Consider the following 13,807-nt stretch of genomic DNA (forward strand, 5'->3'; position numbering starts at 1 on the left):
GGAAGACGAAGCCTCCCGTCGTTTATAAACCTAGCGCCCGTTGGGCCAAGGCCCGTTGGGCAGAAGAAAGCCCGATTATTTTCGCCACGCCCCGCAGCGCCCGCGCAAATTGGGCCGGCCCATTAGTGCGCTCTCGCTTGACAGTCGTCTATGCGCTCGGTTGCTGTAGATTCGGTTTTGAGTTTGTTTTTTCTTTTTCCCGCGTTTTTAGATATGGTTTTTCCTCTTTTTCCTCTGGTTTTCGATATGGTTTTTCTCTTTCTCCTGTGGTTTTCCATTGTTTTTTTTCTGCTTTTTTCGTTTTTTTCCCGTGTTTTTCTTTACGGTTTCATCAGTCTTCTATTTTTTGGGCAGTACTAGGCGTCGGTCACCGCGCAGCCGCTTGGTTAGGTCCACACCAACCGCTTGATTCGCGAGCGAATCGTTATGTTAAACAGGAGGAAGTTAGAGGTGTCCTCAATATTACTAACTTAGTTTTCGAGGATAAGTTAGAGGTGTTCTCAATATTTCTAATCCACAAATGAGCTTAACTAAAAGATTGATCCTGTAGGGTGATGGTCATCTTGCTCATCCAGGGAGGGAGACGCTAATTAAATCTGTTGCTCAGGTACTTCCCACTTATATGATGGGGGGTCTTTAAACTTCCGTTTTCGGTGTGCGATGAATTCACCATAATGGTGAGAGCTTTTTATTGGGGTGCTGAGAAGGGGAAGAGGAAAGTGCACTGGCTGTCATGGGATGATTTGATGCAACCAAAGAGCCAAGGAGGTGCTGGTTTTAGAGATTTCATAATTTTTTAACCAAGCTCTCTTAGCAAGACAAGCATGGAGATTAATCTCGAGGCCAGACAGTCTTTGTGCACTAGTGTTGAAGGCTAGATATACTACCCGGAGCTTAAACTTGAGGACACTATATTTACTAGCAATGCCTCCTCTCCGTGGCAAGCTATTAGCCACAGTCTTGATCTCCTGAAGAAGGGTCTGATTTGGAGAGTGAGAAACAGAAGAAACATGTGTGTTTGGCGGGACAATTGGATACCTATACATTTCTCATATAAACCCTCGCTCTACATACAAGGTGCATAATTCGCTTTGTCTCATATTTGCTTAATGAGAACAACTCATGGAAGGTTGGCTTGTTGCAAGAATTCTTTTTGCAGGCAGATGTTGAAGAAATTATGAAAATCAGAGCCTCGCAAGACAAGAGGATGATACATTGGCATGGGGCCCGGGCAAATATGGCGCCTTCTCCATCAAAAGTGTGTACCAACTTGGTTTAAACAAAGTTCACAGAAGTACCTCGACAGGCTCTAGTTCACGTCCAGATGGGTGTCGGGACTGCTGGGAATTCATTTGGTCGGCTGATGTTCCTCCCTCAGTCCGTAATTTCGCATGGCGGGCTACCACAAACTCTCTGCCTACATGGTGTAATAAGCACAAAAGAGGGCTGGAGACTAGTGATTTTGTGCCATGTCTGCTCGGTTGAGCCTGAGGATTGCTTCCATGCATTATGTCACTGCACTCTTTCAGGAGTTCTCTGGCGCTATGGCAGAAGTATGGACCCGTCCCAGTATTACCTCGGTGCAGAACACAGGTGTCGAGTGGCTGCTGCATGTTCTTGCTCCTCTGCAGGATATCGAGCAATCGATGCTTCTCATGACGCTGTGGAGGGCATGGCATAGACGCAACGAGGTTGTTCATAATAAACCCGCGCCACCCATGGAGGCTTCTCGAAGATTCTTGACGAGCTACTTGGGTTCTCTCATTGGCATCAAAACTAATTTAAAGTGTCAATCCTACCAAAGGGAAATCAATTATCACGTCATTCCAGTTCAGCCACATACAGTAGTGGCGGAAGCAGATCCCAAGTGGTCTGCTCCTAAGTCTGGTTGGTTCAAGTTGTGTACTGATGGGTCCTTTTCAGCTGATGCTTCGGCCGGTGTTGGAATGGTCTTGAAGTGATAAGGGAGCCATTATCTTCTCCGCTTGTAGGCAGTTGTTCTCTTGCCGGGATGTACTTGAAGCTGAATTATGTGCATGCATGGAAGGTTTAATTTATCTCTGTCCATCCAACGAAGCGAGTTACCAGTGCGGATCGAGATAGATTCTGTAATTATTGTGAAGTTAATCCAAGCTTCAGAGGGTGCAGATCAGCCTACTCGTTCATCATCAAGGAGATTAGATATCTTATGTCTATTTGTGAATTTTGTATTACTCATGTATTTCATAGCTAAAATAAAATTAGTGATAGTTTGGCTAAATTTGCTCGTATGGAGGGTAGAACGACTTGGCTAGGTTCTGGCTCTCCTAAAACATTACAACTGGCTGCGATTGATTGTAAGTTCTGTGGTGATGAGTAATACAATTTCTACCCGCAAAAAAAAGAGAAGAGGTCAATATGTTTCATATTCCTATCTGGCTGCAAGTTCACAAATTATCAAATGGTTACGGCAAGCAACATCTGAGTGAGAAGCTTTTAAAGATTTTTGGGCAGATTCTAGAGATGCCCCTGAATGGTAATTCTAGGGGTGATTACGTGCGTGTGTCCGTGTGCGTCATGATGTTCTTTAACATTTAATGTGTTTAACATTTATCAAATGTAAATAATTAACAATTTTTCAAATCAATGTTTTTTTCATGGTTATATGTGTCTCATTCATATCATAAAGAGAGTACAAGTCACGTAAGGACCGACATGACAAAACTGAAAAGATAGCAGAATATCTCTGAGCTTGATACCAATGACCATCACCTGTCTCCGGCACCACCACAACAGTCACCGAAGAAAAGAATGACGGATCACCTCCTCACCCGAGCTCGATGCGGCTCCATCATTGATATGCAACTTTGCGGACCTCCAAGGTGGCTCACCAAAAGTGAAGCCATTGCTGTTGAACAAATTAGACCGGGGCAACACCCCGGACACGCCATCGAACTCCAGATCTGGCACCCCACCACGACTAAGATGCCGAAGAAGGAAACCATAACTACCATCCACGAACCACGAACCCAGCAAACGTTCCATCTTTCAGATGTCGTCGATGCAAACCACAATCTGCATCCTCTCCTGGGCTACCTCCCAAGCTTTGCGCCGACGCTGGAGCAAACGTCGTCACAACGGCGGAGCCTGAGGACGCAGGTCCACCACGAGGATGCCGCCGCCGCCATGCCATCCTTGCTTGAACAGACTGATTTTCAAATCCATCCCCAACCATAGGACCGATGGTCTCGTCAGGGAAGGATCCGAAGAATCTTTATTCAGCGCCATCATCGTTGTCGCTGAAGCAAGGACAGTGAACAACCTAAAAACCTATACTACAAGGGAGTAAAAAACGATCCACGCGTGTGGATCCGTCGACCCCCTCACCACCGATGACCGAGGTCGCCGGCGGAGGGGAGCCACCAGAGGATGGCGCTAAAAGATGGCCTCTCCTAGCGGCGGCTAGGGTTCCAGCCACAAGAGATGAGAGAAAAACGATCTGGCTATTACCGCACCCTGTCTTTCCTTAAAAAAATGTTTTGGTGTCTACTTTTTTCATGTACATTACATTTTTGTATGCACCATCAATATTTTTTATACATATTCAACATTTAATACATGAGAAACATTTTTTTCATTTTTCATTTTCCACTTTTTAGTTTTTCTTTTTCTTTTTTGTTTACTCTTATTTTTCATTTTATTTTTCTCTTTGGTTCTTTACCTTTTCATATACATTGTACATTTTCCGTATAAAGCAGGAACATTTTTATACACATGTTTAACATTTTTCAAACACATCATTATTAAAAAAATGTTTTGTGGTCTACTTCTACCGTACAGATTGTAATTTTTTCATATATAGCAGGAACATCTTTATACTTGTTTAACATTTATTCAAAATACAGATTAACATTGTTTTTAGATACATGTTTAATTTTTTCAAGTAAAAGATTTAACATCTTTAAGCATACTTTTGATGTCTACATTTTTTTATATATATTGTACATTTTTGTATACATACAAAACCTTCTTGTACACATTTAACTTTTCATATACTCGATTAACATTTTTCCTACGAGATAGAACATTTTCTCATTGTCACAGTCATTAAAAAACGCTAGCAAGATGAGGAAGATCCAGTCTTGAAGGAGAGTTGTGCGCTAGTTAGCCCTTGCTAGGGTTCACACCTGTAAAAATTTTAGCCAACCAGCATTTTATCGAAAAAGGGTTGCCCCTGCTTTATATTATAAAGCAACGACCACACGATACAAATGCTGGGGCCTCAGCACAAGCAAGCCCAAAAGAAACAAAAAAAGGAACTGAAGAGAAAATAATGCCAACAACGGCGGATCAACAAAAACGATGAGGACCCGCAACTGCCGCGCCCACCGGATAATACCACCACGCTCCTAGCACTCCGGACCGCCGCATACCAAACAACCCTCAAGAAGGATCGCGATGATGACGACGTTGTTGCCCGGACATGTCCTAGGGTTTTCCCCGGTACGCGAGGGGTGAGGTGGAAGGGGTATGCCCGACGCCCTTCAGGAAGGCACGGCGGCGCCCACGACAAGGATTTCTCCCGACCACCAACCAACCACGACCCCAGACGATCCATCCCGCGCCACCAAACACACCGCCCACCAACTTGCGCCACCACGGTCGAGCAGTCTCCATCGCCGTCTCGATGGAATATGAGGGCTGAGTGGTATGCCCAACCAGCATTTTACAGGGATACGAGGGCTGCGTGGAATCTAGCCCACGCGATACGCTTCCGTCCTGTAGATCCTAACCTGTTCGTCGTTCAGGCAACGTGTGTTGGCGATTTGGACAAGATCGTGGAGTATGGTCCTTGGTTATTTAGGAATTGGGCAGTTTAAACGAGCCCTTATAATGGTTTTAGTCCAGCATAAGAGGTCAATATGTTTCATCTTCCTATGGCTGCAACGCTCGTATTACGTGGCTTAAAGACGGTGACCAAAGTACGAAATACTTATTCTCTCAAGCTGTTTGGCGAGTGCGACGAAATTATATTCGGCGGCAGCATCGATCGTATGGCACATGGTGTAATGCTCCATCGGATATGGAGTGTATGGCAGCCTCATATTTGAAAGAGGTATATACTACTCCCTAGGTTCCTTTATATAATGTGTATTATTTTTGGCACGGTGACCAAGGCACACAATTATAGACAAGGTAGGACAAAATTACCCTTGACAAATCTTTATTTAGTGGAAAGTAAATCAATTAGTCCAAGAAACTAAGAGATACTTTTCTTTTTTTGCTACAAGAAAAGATACACACAATCAAGAAAGATATACTTTCCTTTTTCTGAAGGGCTAATAAAGAAATTATGAGAAATTAGAAGAAATGCACCTCACATTATGAAATTTTATAAAAAAAACAAATACACCTAATATAAAGGAATGGAGGGAGTATAAAGATCCTACCCCCCCCCCCCCCCCCCCCAGTCGATATTGGAGTGTATTATGCCTAAGGTGACTAATGATATGAATGTTGCGCTGTGTGAGCCTTATACAGATAAGGAGATATCTGATGCATTATTTTAGACTAGACCTCTTAAGGAGCCAGGTACAAATGGGTTCCCCACGCGGTTTTCAACGTAACTGGGTTGTGATTAAGGTGAAAATAATTGCAGTGATACTTGAGTTTTTTGAAACAGGAGTTATGGTGGAGGGCGTGAATGACACGACAATTGTTCTTATCCCTAATGTTCAGTATCCTAAAGAACTAAAGGACTTTAGACCCATCAATTTGTTTAATGTAATATACAAAACAGTTTCGAAGTGCACGATGAATAGCTATGCCCTTTGCTCATGGATCTTATTTCAGATAATCAGAGTACTTTTATTCCTGGACGGTTGACCTCGGATAATGCTATCATTGCATTCGAGTGCATTCACCATATACAGACTTTGCATCAGGGATCCCCGGCTTTACGCGCGTACAATTGGATTTATCCAAGGCTTTGTCCACTGAATCTTTTGGAGAAAGCTCTTCTCAAACGGGGCTTTGCTCCGGTTTGGGTTAATCGTATTATGACTTGTGTTCTTTGGTTAAATATTCTGTCAAGTTCAATGGTAAACTATTGTAGTCATTCTCTCTTCTCTTTTAAGAGGGCTAAAACAAGGCGATCCATCGTCTCCCTTTCTATTCCTGTTTGTTGCTGATGCATTACTAGTTGACCCGTTGCGCCAAATGACGCAGAGACCTGCTAAAGCCATGTTGTCGATGAAAATAGATACATTTTCCAAGGACATTAGATATTGGTAGTAGAAAGTCCATGTGTTAAATCATGCTATATTGAAAATATGTTTATCACGGTGAAAAATGTGAGTTTAAAAAAATCATATTTGTATAACATGTACAGACCAATTAAGGAAGCATTTTTTTAGTTGAAAATATGGTTATCACGCTAAGAAATTTGAGCTTGAAAAAACATATTTGTATAAGATGTACAAGCAGTTAAGGATGTATTTCAACTTTTCAGCAACTCTATGCTTTAGAAACTACACTCAGCAATAATTTAGATCTTAGTCACATTGGAAACCATATGGCCTTAGTTATGCTGTTTACAGAGACAAATGGTGCATGTAGCAAGGACTTTTAATAGACTCATCATCAACAGCTCTCACAACCTAGGTAAGTCTTTCTATCAAAAAAACATAGGTAAGTCTCAGTTCTATATCTACTCTAAACAAAAGGACAATAATAAATTGAGGCTAACCTATGTGGCTAAGGTAAACAAAAAAGGAGAAGAACACACCATAATTCTTAAAGTACCTATCCTAGGATGCATTTGACCGCGGTACCATCCTAAAAGTCCTTCCTGATGCTTCTTAGCTTCTTTCCTTAGCTAATCACCCTGTTTTTGAGTTTTGGCTAATTTTAACAAGGTGCCTCTTACCCCCTTCACATAATAGGTAAGAAGGTAAGAGTTAATCAGGGACCATGTTAAAACTGCTCTTGAGTTTTTGTGACACCTTCTCAACACCGATAAGAGTTCCATTGATAAGCTGATCTATGGGTTCAATACCCATCAATGTCAAGAGAAAAAGATCATGTGATGCATCTCAACTGATTGATTGTTTCATCTCTGCTAAGTCTTCAGAAGGTTGTGGAGCTCTAAACTTCTCTGGAATAACCGCAACAGAAAAGAATAAACCATACCATACTCAAGTTGACCGGTGCAAAGCTCGTTATAAAACAGAAACTTCAAAGGCCATATCAGGTAATATGTTGATAGGATTTAGAAAACAATGGCTGGGAAAACAAAAATATTTCATAGTACAAAACAAGCTAACAAAAACATTTCAACACTAAAGTAAAACTGCAGCAAGCGCAATGGTTACACTACACTGTTTAGATACCTAATTGCTAATTTAGGTTATACGACTGATGGAACTAAACAATTTATAAAGAATCTATTTTCAAGTACTCCCTTTGTAAACGGTCAGGTCCTATGAGGACATTACACATCAGTCAGAGTTCCATGGAGACGGTCTCCTTTCCTATACCTAACCTATGTATATATACCTCCATGGAGATGGATGAAGACGACACGACCCACATCACGACAGCGCGGTTCTAGTTTCCTTGGTCCATCCCTTTGCTTCTCTTCAGGTCTCTACCTTGGTGTTGTCATGCTACTCCTGCATTCCAATCTAACATTTAGCTAATATAAACTCACCGCTCTCTGTACAACAAAGCAGTAATAGGGGAAAGAAGAAAAACTGGAACTTCACTTACCCACTGAAGTGTGTAAAGACCAGCTCTGAATTTTCGGTTGCACCGCTCATCATCATCCATCTCAGAGAATAGGCAAAATCTGCAACGATATGAATGGCCTTAGAATTAACTGTTGCGAGAATAAAGGATGTACATCTACAACTACAGTATGAAAATAGTGGCTTCACAGTTTGTATTCTCAGCAAAATAAATTGTCAAGCCCGACCAAAACTCATACAAAAAATTATTTTTGTGGACATCAAGGCGATTATAAAATAAGAAAACAACATTTGGTACATGTTGGTGCTGCCTCCGGCGACATACGCCAAACAGCCTCCAGCGACAAACGCCAAGATGTGCCTCCGGCGACTCGAACACCAGGTGGAAGAGACACTCAACACGAACTCGGAGCTGTAATTCTTCACCAACTTATCAAAGATTCTTCTAAAAAACCGAAGCGACAAATCTTGTTGTTGTACATATGAGATAGCTGAAGTCCAAAGACTACATCAGGCAGTGGCGCCTTTAGCATGTCATTGTCTAATGAAAGCGACATTTCCAACTGTTTTGCTAACTCGTCATCAACTTCCTGAACATTATTCCAAAAAACCAAAGCAAGTATTTTTTTCATTATTGAAAAAATGAGATAACTGATGGCAATACAAATATAGACTATCATAGGCGGCAAAGTGTTTGGCATGTCAACATCTAATGCCAAATGGCGCAAGCCATTTATTTTAAGTGGGCCATTTGCATATCAAGGCATTTTATGCACAACTATAAGTTTTATATAGCATTTAGTAGCACCGATCAATAGCAGGAACAAACCACACAAATACATGTAATTTCCTTGATCACAGTAGCTAGCCTTTACGTCGCCTGCAAGAGACACATTAAAATTTGGGTCCAGAAATCAACATGGGTCTACGGCAAAGGAAAATATGCATGTAATTTTGCACAAGATCTTGAATGAAAGATACGATAACATCAAGTTACAGATACTACTATGTATGGATTAACAACACTAAAAATTGTATGTCTGAGTGAAAAACTAAAACTGAATCAGTGATGTAAGAATTTGGTCAGTGAAGATTAGATGAAAATGAAAAAGAAATAAAGAAAAACAGGAATCAGCCTGGACACTTGGGATATGGATATTTAATCTCAGCAGGATAGTAAACCGAGCGTTTCCACGTGGTAGAACCTCCTCAGGGAATATAAGATTTTTATGAGGTTGATCCTGAGCTGCCATCCACACACTAATACCCTTGTTTAAAAGAATATTTTTGGTGTAGAAAGTCTCAAATTCCAATTAAATTTCCTTTTTGACATAAATATTGGTGGGGATCGACACGCTAATCAGAAATCAAAGTTGTCAAATGACGAGATACAGTTCAACGATGTCAAAAAAGTTTTCATGGGCGCACATCATCAATATTCACTACTAACTGAAACAATGATGTAGGAAACAAAAAACATTTTCTCTCACCTAAAATGAATTTAATAATGTAGCAATAATATACATGCAACAAGCCAACAACCACTCGGCATGCATTTCCCAGAGCTAGCAACACTAACAAATAAGACGCTCAGTCATACCTGTCCCAAGCTTCTGGCAGAGGATTCCTTCCTTCACTGAAGGAAATATGCCGCTGCCATCACCAAAAAACCGGGACATGCACCTTTTTCCTCCTTAGTGAACATCACCCAACCTCATCCCATTTGTCGACCTCCTTGATCTGCACCTCTACCAGGGACGCAACTCCCCTTATACCTGATGATGAGAGGAGGGTAGAAAACTATGGGTGCACAAAGGAGACAAAGACAAATCTTGGCAACATATATCAAGCAGAACGAAACAAGCAAGCTCACATTACTTCCAACTTATGTTGTGTAACTGTGTCGTGAGATTTAATTATTCAGATTCAGGCCAAACACCGGTAGAGTGGTACTGGAATGTTCTACTTGCGGATGACCTTTAACAGTAATAGAATACAGAATTTGAGCAAGTAGTTTAACGGGATACCCTTACAATTGCTAAGTAAGGTAAATAAACACCGCCCTCAAAGTTTTAAAGAGTTTCAAGTGAACAATTCGCTGATTCTTTCAGTATAATACAGATATCTCTGAAGTTTACGCAAAGAAGAATGGATAAACATGATACTAACAGTACGCTAACCTGATACATGGTTCAAAATGATAAAGCCGCATCTGCGTATTAGTGTAAATATGACCTTCCAAGTATCAGCAGCAATTTCTATAGGTGTCGTATCACACTTTTATGTACAGAAATGACCAAGGGGAAAATATTTATGGAGGATGATCACAATGTGTCACATAGTAGGATGCGTCCAAATATCATGTTCTGTGACCAACCGGATATCAAGATTCTTAGGATAAGAGAATCATATCCCTTTCTAAAACGACTATACCCAAATCGAAAGACCTAACAAACAATCTGAAAGATTAGTACATGTTGTTGTTTGCATACCTTCAAAATATATTCTTTGAGCTTCAAACTCATGGATTTATCCAATGCATTGTATGCAATTTCGTAAATAATGAAATGGCTTTCTGGACCTACAATCTTGTCCTTTAGCAACACAGAGATCTAACCAGGCACTAAAGAATCAGTACACAAGCTAATTGTCACTGAGCGCTTGACTGGCTTTAGCAAGCTTGCTATTTAATCCAAATATCATCTCTAGATAATGTGGTTGTGGAAATACAATTATGATCTCACCTTCATCATTTCCTCGCCAGTAAAGGTCATCATTTGTTGAACCTTGCAAATGCCTACACCAAATCCGATTCTCCAATGTTAAACAATCTGCAAGCAAATCATCATAGTTTTCACAGAACTGACATGGAATTATTTACGGGCCAATAGCTCCTATGCGACACATTCACGTGAATTGGAAGGAGTGCGACGTGGTTGACGAAAATAGCTGTAGTGCAACGCTTCAGAAGCCCAAATAGCCAAGGCCCACTCGGGCGATTAAAATGGTCGTCAACGGGAGTGAGATTATGTTTAAGATATGTGGGTCCCACTTGACAGAGCATCTAGTTACGGCCCCACTTGGCAGTGCATCAGGTGAGATGTGGCTCCGTGCCTGTCTGAATCAGGTGAGCAATGACCCGTTGCTCCCTCCTGTTCGTTCTCGGTGGTGAGCCGACGACGGTGCCGGAGCTTTTTTTCTCGGTGACAGCAGCGGCGGAGCTGTCATTCTCGGCGACGGCGGCGGCTGTGGTGAGTAAATCCTGAACCCTTGTCCTGTTCCCCTTGTCGAGTTAGATCTCACCGCATCGCCTCTGTTTCCTATGTTTTTGGTCGATTTGATCCAGATTTGGGTGCGGGGGAGGGGGGCTGACCGCGATGGAGCCGCCAGAGACAACAACGTCGACTAGGTATTGCATCCTTTGCACCCTATGCGATTTGTGCGCCGTCTGCTTCCGCTAGCTCACACTGCCTGCCATTGACAAACAGGGGTAGGACATTCGAATTCACTGCCGAATTCTTTCCTTCTAAGGCAAAGCTAGGTGATGGTAGCGTGCGAGACATAGAGAGAGATACAATTGTGAAACGGGAGGTTGAATGTGCAGAGATTGATCCTCAGGAAATACAAAGCATGGAAGAGAGGGTCGTGAGAAATGTCGTGGAGAAAATTGGGGAGAGCATTTTTGGGGGTCCAGAGCAGGAGGTAGCATTGTTACGGTTTGATAATTGGAAGGGTGAGTATGTGAGAATTGAGAATGGTGAAGAGATGGTTAATGAAATCGATCGGCAAGACGGCTGGGCAAGCAAACAGACTACCTTTCATGCAGAGCTCGTTGATCTGAAATCAGATTCTAAGGTTGGATATGTGCCCTCAAAGTTGGCTTCACAGATGGTAGATGATGATTGGGCCTCACAGAGACAGATAACGCCCATGTTTACGGGTGAAGTGACAGTAATAGGGGGTGTTGATCAAGATGTAGAAGAGGGTTGTGATGGTGCTGCAAGGGTTGTTTGTGTTGATTGGAATTCAGTACTATTAGAAGACACTACTGATCTGGTCATTGCACCAATGGCTGACACTGAGATGGCCAAAAAATTTGGCATTCCAGTAGATCCAGTAGATGATCAAGATGAGGAAGAGAGGGGTGAATCTAGTTTGCCTAATGATGCTAGCAGAGATGCTTGTGAAGATGTGGATGGACAGCTGATGAAAGATGTTGCAGATGATGTAGATGATGCACATGAAGATGAGCTTGTAAGTGTGTATGACAAAGAAAATCCTGTTATTGAAGTAGGCAAGTTGTTCCCAAGCATATAAGGAGTTTATGATGTGTTTCAAGACTTATGCAGTCAAACATGAGTTTGATGCCAAGACTATGTGGACTGACAGAAAGAAATTTTATGCAAGGTGCAGAGGTTTCGATGGAAGCGTCAGGCCTTGCAAGTGGTACATATCTGCTAAAATTCAACATGATGGAAGTACCATTAGGGTTAATCAAATCCCAAATCCACATACTTGTATTACAAGTCCACAGAGAGTATCAACCATGACATCACAACTTTGGATTGCAGAAAAGATCACTCCAATTTTAGCCAAGAAACCAAACACTACAACAAAGAAACTTAAAGTAGACTTGAAAAAGTAGTACCCCATTAAGGTGAAGTATTCCACAGTGTGGAAAGCAAAACAGAGGGCAATGAAAGAATTATATGGTGATTGGGCAAATACTTTTAGGATGCTTTATAACTTCAAAGCAGAGGTGGAAAAGAGGTCATCTAGCAGTGTTGTGGAGATAGATACTGAGGTAATAGAGGATGGTAGAGTTCTTTTCTCCAAGTTCTTTATGGCTTTAAAGCCTTGCATAGATGGCTTCAAAGCAGAGTGCCGTCCATATTTGAGCATAGACTCATCTTTTTTGACAGGCAAATGGAATGGTGAATTGGCAGCATGCAATGCTTTAGATGGACACAACTGGATGTTCCCTATTGCTATTGGTTTGTTTCAGTCAGAGACAGAGGTTTCATGGACATGGTTCATGATGCAGTTGAAAAGATGCATAGGGTCAGTGTCACCTTTGGCAGTACACACAGATGCATGTAAAGGGCTAGAAAATGCAGTGAAGAATGTTTTTCCTCATTGTGAGTAGATGGAGTGCTTTGGCCATATGTGGATGAATTTGATCAGAAAATTCAGAGGGGAAGAATTTGGGAGAATGTGGCCAGCAGCAAGATCTTACACCAAACAAACACATTCATATCATCTTGATAAGACAAAAGCAGCATGCAGTGAGTTTGGTCCATGGTTGAACACCTATCATTCTCTATTGTGGTACAGGTCAGGATTTAACGGTGCCATCAAGTGTGATCATATCAACAATAACTTGGCAGAAAGTTTTAACACAGATGCAAGAACAGAAGGAAAGCCGTAAAGGAAAAGGGACAGATCAGTGGCGCAAACTCCTGCACCATCCGCGTGCGTTGTGCCAGGATGCGAGCAGCTCGCATGCCTCCCTCAAGTCATCGCGCGCCACCCCTTCATGAATCGTTGAGAGCCTCCTCCTCCGTCGTTTCGGGGTAGAAGACCGGAGATAGCACTGTCGCGCCACGTGCCCTCGTCCGCGTGCTGCTGTGACCTGGCTGGCCTCGCGCCCTCGCCTAACCAAGGAAGGAAATGGCTCCGTCACCGTTACATGGAGAGAAGGGCGAAGAGCAAGGTCGCATGCGTGGCGTGGGGATTAAGAAAGTAGAACAATATTCCGCCAAGCTAATGATTTCCGTCGAGCAGCTGCAACTGCTCATCCGCAGCAGCCGAACTCGCCCGACCACAGCCAGCTCCTGCTCCACTCGGTCCCGCGCCGCTTAGCTGCGCTCAAGATCAACCGCTTCCTCTCCGTTTCGACGACGCAAAACCAGCAGCCCAATCCTCGCCGGCACCAAGGGGAACCACGGCATGCACGCACACCAGGATGCCAAGAAGACCCGCCCTCGCCGTCAACGCGTTGCGCACGCTGGATGTCGTAGCAGAAGGAGCGGCGCACAAGATCCTGAAGCACTTCCGTCGCTTCCTGGCGCGAGCCGCGG

The sequence above is a fragment of the Triticum aestivum genome, chromosome 6B, assembly GCF_018294505.1.
Source record: "Triticum aestivum cultivar Chinese Spring chromosome 6B, IWGSC CS RefSeq v2.1, whole genome shotgun sequence".
In the NCBI taxonomy this organism is placed as follows: domain Eukaryota; kingdom Viridiplantae; phylum Streptophyta; class Magnoliopsida; order Poales; family Poaceae; genus Triticum; species Triticum aestivum.